At 34.0% G+C, this 16,197-nt stretch overlaps 1 long non-coding RNA gene across 1 annotated transcript in view; it reads right to left on the bottom strand.

The window, feature by feature from the left end:
• Positions 1-402: 402 nt before the first annotated feature.
• LOC118145751 (uncharacterized) overlaps positions 403-16,197 on the bottom strand; it is a 42,596-nt gene continuing 26,801 nt past the window's right edge. Inside the window, exons 3-5 of the long non-coding RNA XR_013522854.1 lie at positions 6,914-7,095; positions 2,221-2,290; positions 403-1,107 (exon numbers count right to left, since the gene is read on the bottom strand). This is a non-coding gene — a long non-coding RNA (uncharacterized LOC118145751). The remainder of the gene's footprint in view (positions 1,108-2,220; positions 2,291-6,913; positions 7,096-16,197) is intronic.

Here is a 16,197-nt window from a genome sequence, read left to right as displayed (position 1 = left end):
ATATCATAAATATTTTGTATATATCATATGATTGCGTAAATGAGTAATAGATTGGTATTATTAGCAGCTAGAATTCTCAGCATGAAAGAAAGTCATGCAAAAATGGAATGGGCGGATTACTATATATATATATATGTGCTATAAATATGTATGTTACTTTATATACACATATAAGATGTATATATGTATATGTTATATACACATAAAACATATACATAGGAATATATGAATTTATATCTGTATATATGCATACACATGTACATATACATATACACATGTGTATATGTGTATATATACATGTAATACATACATATATATGTGTGTGTGTATATATGTATGTGTAATAGGAAGGATGTAACAAAACCAATGAATTCGGTTGTCTAGAGGAGATGGGTAGTAACAATTAAAGGAGGAAATATCTCATTTTAAAGTATATATATATATATGTCTGCTGTAAAGACCAAGAGAAGAAACAATGATCCTGATCTTTATTCTTCACATCAAAGGACGCAGAACTTCTTGAAGAAATGACTGATCCTGGGACTGATGAAGTAAAGCTACAAGGGGAGCCTTGAACATCTTCTTGAGCCAAAAATTAAAGATGTGCTCAAAAATTGATAGAGATGTGGAAAGAACATACGATCTTTCAGATGACTAGAGAAGGGCCTTTTGCACTGCACTTTCTCCTACTATGGGTGATCTGGCTTCTATCTGACCTTTTCTAACTACTCTTGGTTCCTTCTCTTAGTGCTGCACCAATACCCTTTGCTGTTGGAATCTCTGAACTGAGGCCAAACTTGTTAGGGTGTTCAAACCCAGTTACTTTCTGGGATATTAAATAATTCACAGGAAACCAATGCATTACTGGCAAGCTATAAAATCGATTATAGTCTGATCTCAGTTAACCTAATGCAGCCTTGAATTTTTTCTTCTATACATTATAGCAGATGTAGAGCCTGGAAAAATGAAAGCAATTTTCCATTCTTACTTTCATAACTCATGTTTACTACCAATTCTTTTGTAGGCCCTCTCACTGTCTTTTTTCCTTTCCAAGAAATGATGAGTTGATATTGCAGGCACTGAAACCAAGTGGCACTTCTCAGTAACCTGAGGAAGTAAAAAAGTAGTCTACCCCAATTTTTGACCAGGGTCTGTCTCTTATATATGCAAACACACATACTTGCATGCGTGCACACACAAACACTATTATGTAAAATGAATGCATATGTATACATTCTTTTCACTATTTTCACTTAAATTATATTATGAGTATTTGACATATTATTGAATTATCTTTGAACCATGAACCATATTTTAGGACATCGTTATGCTAAATTTTCTAGATAATATATTAACGAATAGTATATTAATTTACATATAGATTATTTTCAGTATTTAATAACATGAATTACATTGTCATCACTTAGCATAAAATTTGATAACATTTCCGAGTATGTCATTAAAACAATTTGTAAGATATACAGACAAAATTGGTATTATTTCCACAAAATACCAACTTTTGCAATTGTGTCAGTTTTTTAAAGTTTAAATTCTGTATCAAAAATATTTAAAATGTTATGTTACATCACTTTCTAAATGCAGTTTCACAGTGAATTTTCTTTTACTGGCATAATTGCTCTTTGCTGAGAAATCATAAAGTTATGCGATTGATTTAGTTACTGTATGAAGATTTAAGATCATTTGTAATTATCAAATGTAGTTTTTAAGCTATATGAATAAAATGCCAAATGCAACATATTTAAGATATTTGGTTCATGCAGACTACTTGAACAAAAGTTTTACTATGTTTAAGATAAGAACATAGAAATGATTAAATTACTATCAAACTATGCCTCAGTTTATGTTAATGATATATTATGAGTATTTTCATGATCTTTCTCAGTATCCAAGACTCAATTGAAAATAATATGGCATACAATTCTAGTTTACAAGATCAAAATAAATATTTAAACTTGTTATAATTTGTTTCTTCCAAAGCTATACAGTTAAAATAATCATTTTATACAGATTGATTTTTCTATTATTGTAAGTTTTGTCACAATATAAATGGTTTCTTTTCATTTGAATAAAATATCTGTATTTTAGTCATTTGTATCAATCCCTAAAAAATTATAATTAGGCCAGAACATATTTCTAATCTAGGAAATGTATTTTCTTCTATAAGATAATTTGAATACAGACGTAAGTTAAAGCACGTACCTTTTTATGTGGCGATTGTAAGAGGCATTTTCTATTTTGCCATCCAATAAAGTAGATGCATCCCTGATGACTAGTTGAGATAAAAAGAGCTTCTATCAAAGATGAGTTATAAACTCTCAATTTACATTCTCTGCTACATGCCCATTACAAATAAAATTTCTAAGTAAGATATATTAAGTGTAATTGCCTAGGACTAGCCTATTAGTGATAAAAACATAGTGCTTTAGTGAAATATAATTATATGGTATTAGAACAGTTATTTCTCTTGTGGAAAAGTCAGCAGTTCAGACAGACATTTAGGCAAATGTTAAAATGATTTTATCACTATCCTATAGTTGAACCTTTGTTTATAGCTTTCTATTAATAAAAGTTGTCTTAATAACCACTATAAATTTTGCTGCAATAGTGCATTTGCTCTCTGATTAAAAAGGTCTATCAACTAAATACTGCAAAGCTGGGGGGATATTCAAATAATGGGTCTGAACATTTCAGAAAATGTGAGAGAATTTTTTGAAATAGTGAAATTCCATTTCTGGCAATGGTACAGTAAGCAACTCAAACAAACTTTCGTTCACTGAAGACAAGTATAAAATATTTGACTAACTTTTTAAAAAGATGCCAGAAAGAGAGATAAAAAGATAGAGGCTGATAGTGAGCCAGGAGTCAGCAATGACTCAAGTTTTGGAGTCATCCAAGCTTAGAGCTCTGCATTTAGGGTCACTTTTCCTTCCACGACTAATTCCAGAAGGGTGGCTGAGAACTCCAAGGGGAAATTTACACATATTTGCGAGGGCAAGCGGACAGATTTGGAGCATAGCATCCTCATAGGTGAGGAACACTGGTGACACTTTCTAATCTTGCTTGGAATGCTGAGAGCTGCACATTAGGAGTAGGCTGCCCTGGAAGTAGGTAAGCCCTAAAAGGACTGTTGCTCAGCTTCAAACTATCTCAATTCTTGAAACTATAGTTGTTGTCAAGCTATAATAGCGCCTGAAAACATTCCAAAATGCAAGTGTCCCTGGAAACAAAGAAAAAGCCATTCTGGAGGAAGATGATATCATTTAGACTTAAAACTATTTATATAAATGATTTATCTAACACAATGATGAGTACACAACATAAATATGGCTACATGTAAGAACAAAAGGCAACTAGGAAAAACAACAGAACATAAAAATAGAACTCAGAAGTTCAAGTGATTGGAGTAGTCATAAAAATGCTTTAAAATAACATTGCATGTTGTGTTCAAGGAAATGAAACTCGTTTGAAAAACTTGTAAAAAAAATGGGTATTTGCAATAAGAGCAACTTAATAAAGGAATTAGAACTCAATGGGTAGATTAAAGGGAAATTAGTCATAGTTAATAAAGAGTAAATAAACTGAAAACTATATCATAGAAAATATTTAGAATAAAGTATAAAGATTAAAATAGAATTTAAAATACAAAGGACAAGAGACAAGACAACGAAGATACATCAAGAAGGCCTAATACATGTTTAATTGGAATCTAAGGAAAGAAAAGAAAAGGGTGAAGCAGTTTATAAAGTTTAATAGCTAAAAAAAAAAATTTCAAAACAACTTTTAAAAACAATACATTCAACAGGTCATAAAATTTCTAAGTAAGATTTTTTAAAAAGCAATTTACACCTTAGTGTCTCAGAGTAAAAACTGTGAAATGCAGAGACAGAGGAAAAAAATGGGGAAATGGGGAAAGACATCAGAGAAAAAAGCCACAGTATTTCAAAATATCAAGAGTTTTGTATTAAGATATTTCCAAATGGATCCTGAGGCAAGACTGAGCATACAAATAGTTTATTTGAATGATGATGAAGGAAACATAGTTAAGGTAATTGGTTTAAAAGAAAAAGAAAGAAGATAATATAAGTTGTGTTAATTGATCAATTGACTCAATCCTTCTGAGAATTTCCAAAAGCCTGTGTAGAAAGTGCCTTAGGATTCACACATCAGCTGAGGACTGAGGTTGTTGTATTTATTCATCGGCTTCCATCCATCACTAATTGAAGGGTACTCTTAGTTCATTAACTTCTAGGCACTACCAGCCAGCACCACATGAAGGCCAAATATGCTTTTGTAGCTAAAAAGAAATTCTAGCTGAGATTTGTAGGATATGGGAATAGAACTTGTTGTAGTATACAGCAATTGTCAGAGCTTAGGAGTTACAGGAGGAATATTGAGCACATCTGCTTCATTTCTCAAAATAAAAGACAAAAGCCTGAAGAAAATTGAATGATGCTATTTAAATGACCAGGTAAAATAATTGTTAAACTCAAATTCCATATTCCGTGAAAATATTGTACATAAATGCTGAAAGAAAATCAACTTGCAAGAAATCATCATCAAGCCGTTCTAAAGAAAGAAATAAAGATTTTTAGAAAGAAGAATAATTACTGTAATCTCTCTTAAAGAGCCAGAGATTCAGGAAGGATTAAAGAACAGCTAAAATGTTAAGTAATGGGTATATAAATAGAGTATTTAGTTTACTATATAGATCAGTCAAAACAATAAAAAATAAAATAAAGCTGATAGATTAAAAGTGGATAAGTAAGGCCAGGGGTGGTGGCTCAAGCCTGTAATCCCAGCACTTTGGGAGGCTGAGGCAGGTGGAAATCGAGGTCAAGAGATCGAGACCATCCTGGTCAACATGGTGAAACCCTGTCTCTACTAAAAATACAAAAAATTAGCTGGGCATGGTGGCACGTGCCTGTAATCCCAGCTACTCAGGAGGTTGAGGCAGGAGAATTGCCTGAACCCAGGAGGCGGAGGTTGCAGTGAGCCTAGATCACGCCATTGCACTCCAGCCTGGGTAACAAGAGCAAAACTCTGTCTCGAAAAAAAAAAAGAGTGGATAAGTAAAATTAAAAGAAACATTCTGAGAACTTTCATCATAGAAGAGAAAGAAAATATGTACTAATATTACACTTGAAGTAAAAAACATATGCTATAACGTTTAGCATAACCTCTATAGGACAGTAAACATGTATATAGTTCTAATGTTATAATGCTTAAAAATTGGAACAACAAGAAAAAAATGACTGTTACAGAGAACAAGAAAAAAAGGAATAATAGAAAATTTGAATATATAAGCATACCTCATTTTTGCACTTCACTTTATTGTGCTTTGAAAATGTTGCATTTTTTAAAAAATGAAAGTTTAAAGCAACTGCATTGAGCAAGTCTTTTGGCGCCATTTTTCTAATAGATATGCCAATTTAATGTCTCTATGTCACATTTTGGTAATTCTCAGAATATTTCGAACTTCTTCCTTATAATCATATATATTATAGTGATTGATCTATGACCAGTGATCTCTGATGTTACAATTGTTCTGGGGTAACACAAAGCATGCCCAGGAAAGATGGCAAACTTAATAAATGTTGTATGTGTCCTGACTGCTCCACTAACTGGCCATTCCTCTCACTCCCTTTTTTTGAGACACAACTATTCCCTAAGACACAGCAATATTGAAATTAGGCCAATAAACAACCTTACAATGGCATTTAAGTGTTCAAATGAAAAACAGATTTACATGTCTTTCACTTTAAATCAAAAGCTAAAAATCACTAAGCTTAGTGAGGAAGCCCTTTGAAGTCTGCAACAGACAAAAATCAAGTCCCCTAGAGCCAGTTGGTTAGTCAAGTTGTGAAAGGAAAAGAAAACTTTGTGAAGAAAATTAAGTGCCATGTCACTGAATACATAGACAAAAAAATGAAACAGCCTTATTCTGATAGAAAGTTTTAGTGGTCTAGATAAATCAAAACTGCCACAGCATTCCCTTAAACCAAAGCCTAACCCAGAGTGAGGCTCAAACTTTTATCAATTCTATGAAAGCTGAGAGAGATAAGGAGGTTGCAGAAACAATGTTTGATGCTAGCAGAGATTGGTACATAAGGTTTAAGAAAAGAAGCCATCTCCATAACATAGAAGTCAAGGTGAAGCAACAAATGCTGAAGTGGAAGTTGCTGCAAGTTATCCAGATGATCAGATGATCTAGCTAAGATCATTGATCAAAGTTACTACATCAAACAACGGATTTTCAATGTGATAAAATAGATTTATATTGGAAAAAGACACCATGTAGGCCTTTCATAGCTAGAGAAGAGGAGCCAATGTCTTGAAAGCTTCAAAGGAGCTTTCTTAGGAGTACTCTCTTAAGTGCTAATACAGGTGACTAAGTTGAAGCCAATGCTTGTTTACCGTTATGAATATCCTAGGGCTCTTAAGAATTATGCTAAGTCTACTCTGCCTGTGCTCTAGCAATGGAACAACAATGTTTGGATGACAGCTCATCTGTTTGTGGCATAGTTTATTGAATATTTTAAGTCCAATATTGCGACCTACTTCTCAGTAAAATAGAGTCATTTTAAAGTATTACTGCTAATCGAGAATGTACCTAGTCATCTAAGAGCTCTGATGGAGTTGTACAAGGAGATTGAAATTGTTTCATGCCTACTAACACAACATCCATTCTACAGCCAATAGATAAAGGAGTAATTTAGACTTTCAACTTTTGTGATTTAAAAAATACATTTTATAAGGCCCAGATCCATAGATAGCGATTCCTGTCATGGACCTAGGATACGTAAATGGAGAATCTTTCGGAAATAATTCACCATCTTAGATGTCATCAAGAACATTCAAGGTGCATGAAAGGAAGTCAAAATATCAACATTACCAGAGATTTGGAAGAAGCTGATTCCAACACTCATGAATCACTTGGAGGAATTCAAGACTTCAGTGACGCAACTAATTGCAGATGTTATGGAGATGGCAAGGGAAGTATAATCAGAAGTGAAACCTGAAGATGTGACTGAATTACTTCAATCCTATGATGAAACTTGAACAGATGAGAAGTTGCTTCCTATGGAAAAAGAAAGAAGTTTCTTGAGACAGAGTGTATTCCTGTTGAAGATGCTGTGAACATCATTGAAATGACAAAGGATTTAGAATATTCTATATTCACTTATTTGATAAAGCACCAGTAGGGCTTCAGAAAACTGCCTCCAGTTTTAAAAGAAGTTCTGCAGTTAATAAAATGCTATCAAGTAGCATCAGAGAACATATTACAGAGAAATATTTCATGAAAGAAAGAGTCAATTGATGTTGCAAACTTCCTTATTGTCTTATTTTTAGAAATGGCCACAGCCACCCAACCTTCAGCAACCACCATCAACCACCATGCAGATCAGTAAGCAATCATCAACATCAAGGTAAGATCCTCCAGCAGAAAAAAGGAGTCTGACTCATTGAAGTCTCAGATGGTTGTTAACAATAAGTATTTTTAAATTAACATATACACATTATTTTCTTAGACATAATGCTAATATACACTCAATATCCTTGAGTACAGGGCAAATATAACTTTAATTTCCACTAGAAAACCAAAATATCCACTTGCTTTAGTGTGATATTTGTTTTATTGCAGTGAGTCTAGAACTGAATCCACAATATCTCCAAGCTACGCCTGTACACGACAAATAAAAGCAGTTCATGTTATTTAGGTTTAAATATAACTCTATTTGTAACTTCCATTAATCTAAATGAACGAAATAGTATAATTAATAGAAAAAGATTATCAGATTAAATAATCTAAAGCCAGCCATAGTGGGTTGAATAGTTTCCCTCCAGAAATTAAGTCTACCAGGTGCCTTAGAATGTGACCTTCTTTTGACATAGAATCTTTGTAAATGTAACTGAAGTAGAAATTAAGATGAAGTCATGGTGAATTAGAGTGGATCCTAAATCCAGTGACAGTGTCTTTATAAGAGACAGAAGAGAACCTATGTGGGCACAGAGAAGAAAACCATGTGAAGACAGAAACAGAATGGGAATTATGCTGCCATAAGTCAAAAAAACCTTGGGGTTATCAGAAGCAGGAAGAGGCAAAAATCGTTTCTTTTCTTAGAGAAATGATGGCCTTACTAATATCTTGATTGCAGATTTGCAGCCTCAGGACTGTGAGAGTACTAATTTGTGTTGCTTTAAGCATCCAAGTTGTGCCAATTCATTGTAGTAGACCTAGCAAACAAAGATTTAGTCCAGGAAAGTGGGCTGCAAATATAAAAAATACTGAAAAGGCCAGCCACGGTGGCTCACGATTATAATCCTGGTACTTTGACAGGCCAAGGCAGGTGGATCACAAGATCAGGAGTTCAATACCAGCCTGGCCAAGATGGTGAAACCCCTGTCTCTACTAAAAACAAAAAAATTAGCTAGGCATGGTGGTGGACACCTGTAATCCCAGCTACTGAGGAAGCCGAGGGAGGGAATTCCTTGAACCCAGTAGCTGAGGTTGTAGTGAGCCGAGATCACGCCACCACACTCCAGCCTGGGTGACAGAGCAAGATTCTGTCTCAAAACAAACAAAAAATACCACCAAAAATGCATAAGTGGCTTTGGAAATGGGGAATGGCTACAGATTGGAAGAATTTTGAGTTATGTAACAGAAAAAGTATATACTGCCTTGGAGAGACTGATGGTGGAAATATAGATGTTGTAAGTACTTACGGCAAGGCCTCGGAGAGAGAAAAGAAACAAGGTATTTGGAACTGTAGGAAATGTAATCCTTGTTATAAACGGGCAGAAAACTTGACCTAATTGTTTCTATTGATGGATGAGGAACATAACTTGTAAGAACTCACCTTGGATATTTTGGTTAAGAGATTTCTAAGCAAAGTTTTTAAGGTGTGGCCTGGATTCTTTTTATTACTGATAGTAAAATGCAAAAAGACAAAGATACATTGATGAAGAAACTGTTAAGCAAAAAGGAAGCAACACTCAGTGTTTTGGAAAATTCTCAACGTATCAAGACTGCAAAAGATGCTAGCACATGCTCTAGAGAAAGGGTCAAGTGTGACTGGACAAACTTCTGGTAAAGAATTATATATATATATATATATATATATATATATATATATATGCATCCAATCAACCATATCCACAGAAACCATAAATAGAGACAAGTTATGATAAAGAAAGGATTTGTGGAGACCCCTTTCTTTAACAATGTGGGTCTGCTTGACCCACATTGGCCCTCAAGGTTTTTCAGAATGTTATACCAGCAAAAACACTGGCAGCTTGGACTGCAGAGGACAGAAATAAGATGAAATGAAAAGGCTATCATTATTTGGTTATTCTACAAGTAAAAAGTGCCCTGATAGAGCAACTCTGGCAGAAAACAGGTGTTATCCTTCAGAGAAATGAAGAGTAATTCTGAGGGCAGAATTGTCACAAGGTAATTGCAAAGTTAATTCCAGAGGGTAGGCCAAAGAACAGACCATCAAGCCTCAGCCTAAGCCTTGAATTTACAAAACCAGCTCTGCTAGGATTTGGAGTTGCTTGGAATTAGTTATCCTTTACTCCCACAAATTTCTACCTGTGAATATAAAAATATGTATCTCATGCTGGTATCACCATTGCATTTTAAAAGCAGATAATTTTGTTGGTTTTACCTGTTCACAGATGAAGGAGTATTTTGACTCAGGGTGGACCATACACATTACATATTCCCAACCAAACATGGTCAAGAAGGTTTAGATGATGAAATTTGGTACTTTAGAATTTTTCTATTTTACTGGAAATATACACACATGACATAAAATTTGTCATTTTTATTTTTATGTGTAAAATGTTTTTGTCACCTCCTAAAAAAATCATAATTTTTAAGTAATAATTCAATAGTCCCCTATTCCATAAAACCTAGTAACCTCTAATTTATTGAAAGTCTCTATGAATTTGCTTACTATAGACATTTTCTTTAAATTATAAAATAATGGGCATTTTGTTCCTGGCTTATTTCATTTAGTGTATTTTTCTTGGTTTATCCTTATTGTAGCATGTATTAGAACTTCATTTATCTTTCTGCATGGCTAAATAATATTCCACTGTAAGGATATATATTTTATTTGTTTATTTATATGTGGATGAATACTCAGTTTATTTTCATCTTTTATTTGTTGTGAGTAGTACTGCAATAAATTTCGGTGTAGATTATCATTGGTTTCATGCTTTCAATTCTTTTGGGTATAAACCTAGACATCAAATTTCTGGGTCATATGGTAATTTTATATTTAGCTTTCTGAGGAAGCATCAATCTGTTTTCTACAGCTGCTGCAGTAATTTTATGTTCCCACCAGCAATGTATAAATGTTCCACTTTCTCCACATCTTTACAAACACTTGTTACTGTTCACTGTTGAATTTTAGTGTTCATTTAGGTTGTATGAACATTTTAACAATATTATGTCAATCCATGAACACAGGCTATCTTTCTATTTATTTTTGACTTCTTCAGTTCTTTCATCCAAGTTTTATGGTCTTTCACTTTTTTATTAAATTTTATTTATTTATTTATTTATTTGAGACAGAGTCTTGCTCTGTTTCCCAGGCTGGAGTGTGGTGGCCAGATCTTGGCTCACTGCAACCTCTGCTTCTCAGATTCAAAAGATTCCCCTGCCTCAGCCTTCACAGTAGCTGAGATCACAGGTACCCACCACCATCCCCAGCTAGTTTTTTGGTTTTTTTTTTTAGTAGAGATGGGGTTTCGCCATGTTGCCCAGGCTGGTTTTGAACTCCCAATTTCAGGCAATCCACGCTCCTCAGCCTCCCAAAGTGCTGGGATTACAGGCATGAGCCACTGTGCTCAGTAGGTTACATATACTTTTTAAGGTGTTTTCTGTTTTGTAGCTATTTTAACTCAATTGTTTTTGTAATTTTTTTTTTTTAGTTTGTTGTCAATGTATAGAAATCTTACTGATTTTTCTATCTTGACTTTTTCATTTTTACACTATTAACTAATTTGTTAGCTGGGACCCAGGGCCCTGTTGGAGTCTGCTGCCAGTATAAGGTCAGCAAGCCAGGACACGGGGACTCAGGTATGCCTGTCTCCCTCTGAATTCCTACGCTGCCAGCAGGACTGAACTCCAACCACTACTGAGAGGGGCTACAGCCAAGTTTTAGAGCCTTTTCTGTTCCACGGCTGACATTAAGTCTGTAGATGTGTAACCTGCGGCACAGACGAATGTGACTGCTTCCAGGTCACTGGGTGGACAGTTCGGTAACAGGACCAAGAACAAATGAAGCTACAACCAAGCCTATTGTGGGAAGGACCAATTCAAGGTCTGGAGCTGGGGCTGCAGTCAGGGAGTCTGCCACATGGGGCCGTTCTGTCCTCTGAAAAGGATCCCCACGTCTTGGGCTGCACCAGGGTTTCACAACTTCCCACCTTGTTTCCCAGGTTCCCACAAAGATATTTTTGTCTGTGGATGGCTGCAAAATTACTGTTGTTGTAGGGGAATAGGAACTATACTGCTGACATCACTCATGTCAATTTCTTGTAAATATCATTCGATGTGGAAACGTTTTGGATAAAGTCCAATTTATCAACTTTTTGTCTTTTGTTGCTGTACTTTTAGTGTTATATCTAAGAATCCATAGCAAAATCCAAGGTCGTGAAGATATACGCACATATTTTCTTCTAAGAGATTTATGGTTTTAATTCTTATGTTTAGAATGTTGATGCATTTTCAATGCATTTTGGTACATGGTAGGAGACAGGGGTCCAACTTCATTCTTTTGTGTGGGCGATTTTGGTTGTTGTTCTAGCAACACTTGTTTGAGAGGCGATTCTTTCCCCATTGAGTGGACTTGGTGTCTTTGTGGAAAATAAATCGGCCGTAGAAGTAAGGGTGTATTTCCGAACCTTGAGTTTTACTCTATTGTTTTTATGTCTGTACTTTTAACAGTATTACACTGTTTTGGTTATTGTAGGTTTATAGAAAGTTTTGAAAATGGGAGGTGTTTATCCTCCAAATCTGATCTTTTCTCTCAATATTATTATGTTTGTTTGGAATCCTTTGCATTTACATACAATTTAAGCATTAGCTTTTCCATTTATGCAGAAAGATGTGTAGGCATTTTGACAGAGACTATGTCAGAGTCTGAGGGTAGGAGAATATAATTGTGTTCTTGTGCCAGTTGGTAGTAATTTAGTATGGCAGCCCTCGGAAACTAAAGCACCAAATATATCTGTTTTTGTAGGCAACCTACCTAATAGTTATGGATACAAAAACAATGGAGGTAAAAGTATTGTAAGGAAAAAGATATAATATAAAATTACTAACCAAAAGAAAGTTGGTTGAATATGAAAAAACCGGTTAATACATTTAAAAATTAAGATGAAATCGAGTGTTGAAAAAACATTATGATTTACCAAATCTAATGCAAGAATAGAAACTATGAAAGATCTTATAATTTCTAAATAAATATTAGTTATAATTCAATAACTTTCCAAAATAAAAAGTATGTGTAGATGGCTTAACTAGTGAATTTTACCAAAATTTTAAGATTTAAATTCTCTAATCTTATTTAAAAATATTTTAGAGAATTTAAAGAACAAAGCATTTTTCAATTTATGTGATAAACCTATTATTGGCCGGGCACGGTGGCTCATGCCTGTAATCCCAGCATTTTGGGAGGCCAAGGCGGGTGGATCACAAGGTCAAGAGATCGAGACCATCCTGGTCAACTAGGTGAAACCCCCGTCTCTACTAAAAATACAAAAAAATTAGCTGGGCATGGTGGCGCGTGCCTGTAATCCCAGCTACTCAGGAGGCTGACGCAGGAAAATTGAGTGAACCCAGGAGGTGGAGGTTGCGGTGAGCCGAGATCACGCCATTGCACTCAAGCCTGGGTAACAAGAGTGAAAACTCCATCTCAAAAAAAAAAAAAAAACCTAGTATAGTATTTTACAGTCTATTTTGCGTGATATGAGTATAGCACTCCATATTTCTAGTCAGTAATACTTGTCGGATAAATATTTTTTATTGTTTTACTTCCAATTTGTCTTTAAATATGAGATATGTCTCTCATGACAAATATATAACTGAATTATTTTTAATCCACTGTCATCTAAGCAGTGCAGTAAGGCAAAAAAAAAAAAAAAAAAAAAACCTAAATAATATAAAGATTAGAAATAATCACAAACCTCGTGATTTTTGAAAATCTCCAAAATACACTTCAATTAAATTATTATAGTTTATAAATGAGTTCAGCAATGTTCCTGGATACATGTTTAACATAGAAAAATTAACTGCATTTGTGCACAGTCATGTGTTTGTGTGCATACAGCAATAAGAAAATAAAACTTAAGCCAGAGACCATCTGTCAAAGCATCAAAAACATAACGAATTTTTAGAAATAAGCTTAAAACATATATACAAGACCTTTATATAAAATAATTGCAAAGCATCTTTGAGACCAAATAAGACCTATATAAATAAAAACATAAAGTATTTCTGTGTATTCAAATAGTCAATATTATGAAGATATCAATTATTCTCAAACTGATTAAATTGGGTCTAAAATCATAATGTAACAGGCATAATTTTGGAATATGATAACATTGTACAATATATATGGAAACCCACAGGACCAAAATTAGCAAAAGCATCTGTGAACTAGTTGGAAAAATTTGTTCAATCAGACAACATTAATATAAATATACAAAAAAACTAATAAGAGTAACCATAAAGAAAATAAGACAAAATAAACTGCACTGAAATGAAAACACACATACACATATCAAAATTCACCATATGAATTTAGGAAAAATTCATGAACTGTGGAGGTTCACAAATGTTAGTCAAAAGCTTACATCCAAATATACATAAATTATTATTACAAATAAAAGGCAAATAGCTCAATAAAAAGTATACAAATGACTGTAATTTTACAGAAGATTTCCAATAAAAACATGCTCAACCTCATTAATAATTAGGAAAATGCAAATTTAAATCCTGTCTTAGTGAGTTCAAGCTACTGTAGAAAACTGCCATATACAGAGTGGCTTACACAAAAATATTTTCTTATAGTCCGGAAGCCGTGAAGTCTAATATCAGAGTGCCAGCATGGTAAGGTTCTGGTGAGGAACCTCTTCTTGGATTGTAGATGTCTTTCTTCTTGCTGTGTCTTCACAGTCAGTGTACAGACAGAGAAGCAAGTTCTGTCTTGTGTCTTCTTATAAAAGCCCTATCAAGGCTCTACTTTCACAACCTAATTACCTCTCAAAAGCCCCATTCCCAAATACCATCACATTGGAAATTAGGGTTTCAAAATATGCATTCAGGGAGGCTCAAACCCCAAAAAAATCCAAGTGAACACTGACCAAATGGCTATAATTTTTAAAATTTTGGTATTTTCAAATGGTGGAGATGATAGTAAGCAAAGGAATGCTCATAAACTTTTGACGGAATATGAAATGGTACCATCACATGACTAGGGGAGCAGTAAATTCATTTCTGATTCTAGTCTTGCATATTAATGTGCGCATATTTACACCAAAAACAAACATCATGAAAACAACAAAAATAATATCTATCATGAATGAATGGTGGCAAATTTATCTAAGAAACACTGTTTATCAACAAAAATAAATAATGTACAGCTATGTACAAGTACACTGGTCAACCGTACAACTATGAAGTTAATAAAGAAGTCAGATAAAAATATATATAGAGAGAGAGTATGTATGTGTGTGTGTGTGTGTGTATATATATATACATGTATATACTCTATTATGCTATTTATGCAAAGTATATAAAACAGGCATTGCTATTGATATGGAAGTGCTGGGAAGGATGAGCATGGTCCCTTTAAATGATACAAAACTGGCAAAGGGAAGTGGGTGGTCCCTGGCTAGGGCTCCAACCCTATGGATCTAGGTAAGGACAGGCATTTTCTGACTAAATGTATATAGGAAACACTATTTATCGACAAAAATAAATAAAGTACAGCTACATACAACTACACAGGTCAACCTTATAACTATGAAGTTAATAAAAAAGCCAGATACAAGTGTGTGTATATATATATATATATATATAGAGAGAGAGAGAGAGAGAGAGAGAGACACTCTACTAATATATATATATATATACTCCATTATTCTATTTATGCAAAGCTTATAAAACAGACATTGTTAAAGTGTTTGGCAGACATAATTAGTTGGCAAACCTGAAAAAAAAATTCAAGGTGATGATCCCAATAAAAGTAGAGGAGTGGTAAACTCTGGAACACGGACAGGCTTTGTACTCACCAAGGAGATGGGAGATTAGTCTCAAATACATCTCCCTCACCAACTAAACTCAGGTTTATATAGCAGAAAAGAAATGTAGTTCTATGCAGGAAAACAGGAATTAGGGAGAGGTAAGGAGAAAGAATTGGCCAACAGGGACCGGATAGTCTATTTATTTAGGCAATAATGACAGATGAGGTTTCAGTTCCTTGATACTCTCTGGGAGGCCTGGTGGTTGCTTTCCTGCTAAAGGAACATAGATAAGACAAATGTGACTTTCTTAAGTTTTAACACTTGAAGGGTCAATTTCTGTGTTTATTGAAAGGAAACTCTAAACAGTTCTGTGGAACAACTGGGCCAGTTTCAGCCATACGATCCTTAGACCTGTGTCACTAATATTGAAAATCTGATTTGTGATAAATCATCTTTGTATACTTTTTTAATGTGATTTTTAATTTGTAATTTATTACACAATTTAAAAAGTCTTAAATAAAAATTCAAATGTATGGGATCATCTTTCTTCTTGGATCCAAGACACCAGTTTTTTTTGCCTTTTCAATTTGTAACTATTTAAATAAAGGACACTTTATAGGTTTCTGGCCCCAATTTTTATAATATATGATAGAGCAACCTGAGTTACGAGTATGTATATAATCAAAATGATAAAAATTGCCATTTAAAATACTTGATCACTACATTTAAGGTTGCAATGTGTCCATAAAAAAAGATTGCACAGCAACTGAAAATTGGTATCTTATTTTAGTAACTTAATGAATAAAAAACTATAAAGGATGATCATCCTCAGCATTTACAATTAGTTATTTTAAAGGTCTTTCAGATAGCTCGTATATCCTACCAATGTAGGAGGGTTGTTTCATTAGGGCTTGC

Source organism: Callithrix jacchus, chromosome 10 (assembly GCF_049354715.1).
Source record: "Callithrix jacchus isolate 240 chromosome 10, calJac240_pri, whole genome shotgun sequence".
In the NCBI taxonomy this organism is placed as follows: domain Eukaryota; kingdom Metazoa; phylum Chordata; class Mammalia; order Primates; family Cebidae; genus Callithrix; species Callithrix jacchus.
This window is presented reverse-complemented; position numbering and strand designations above follow the sequence as displayed.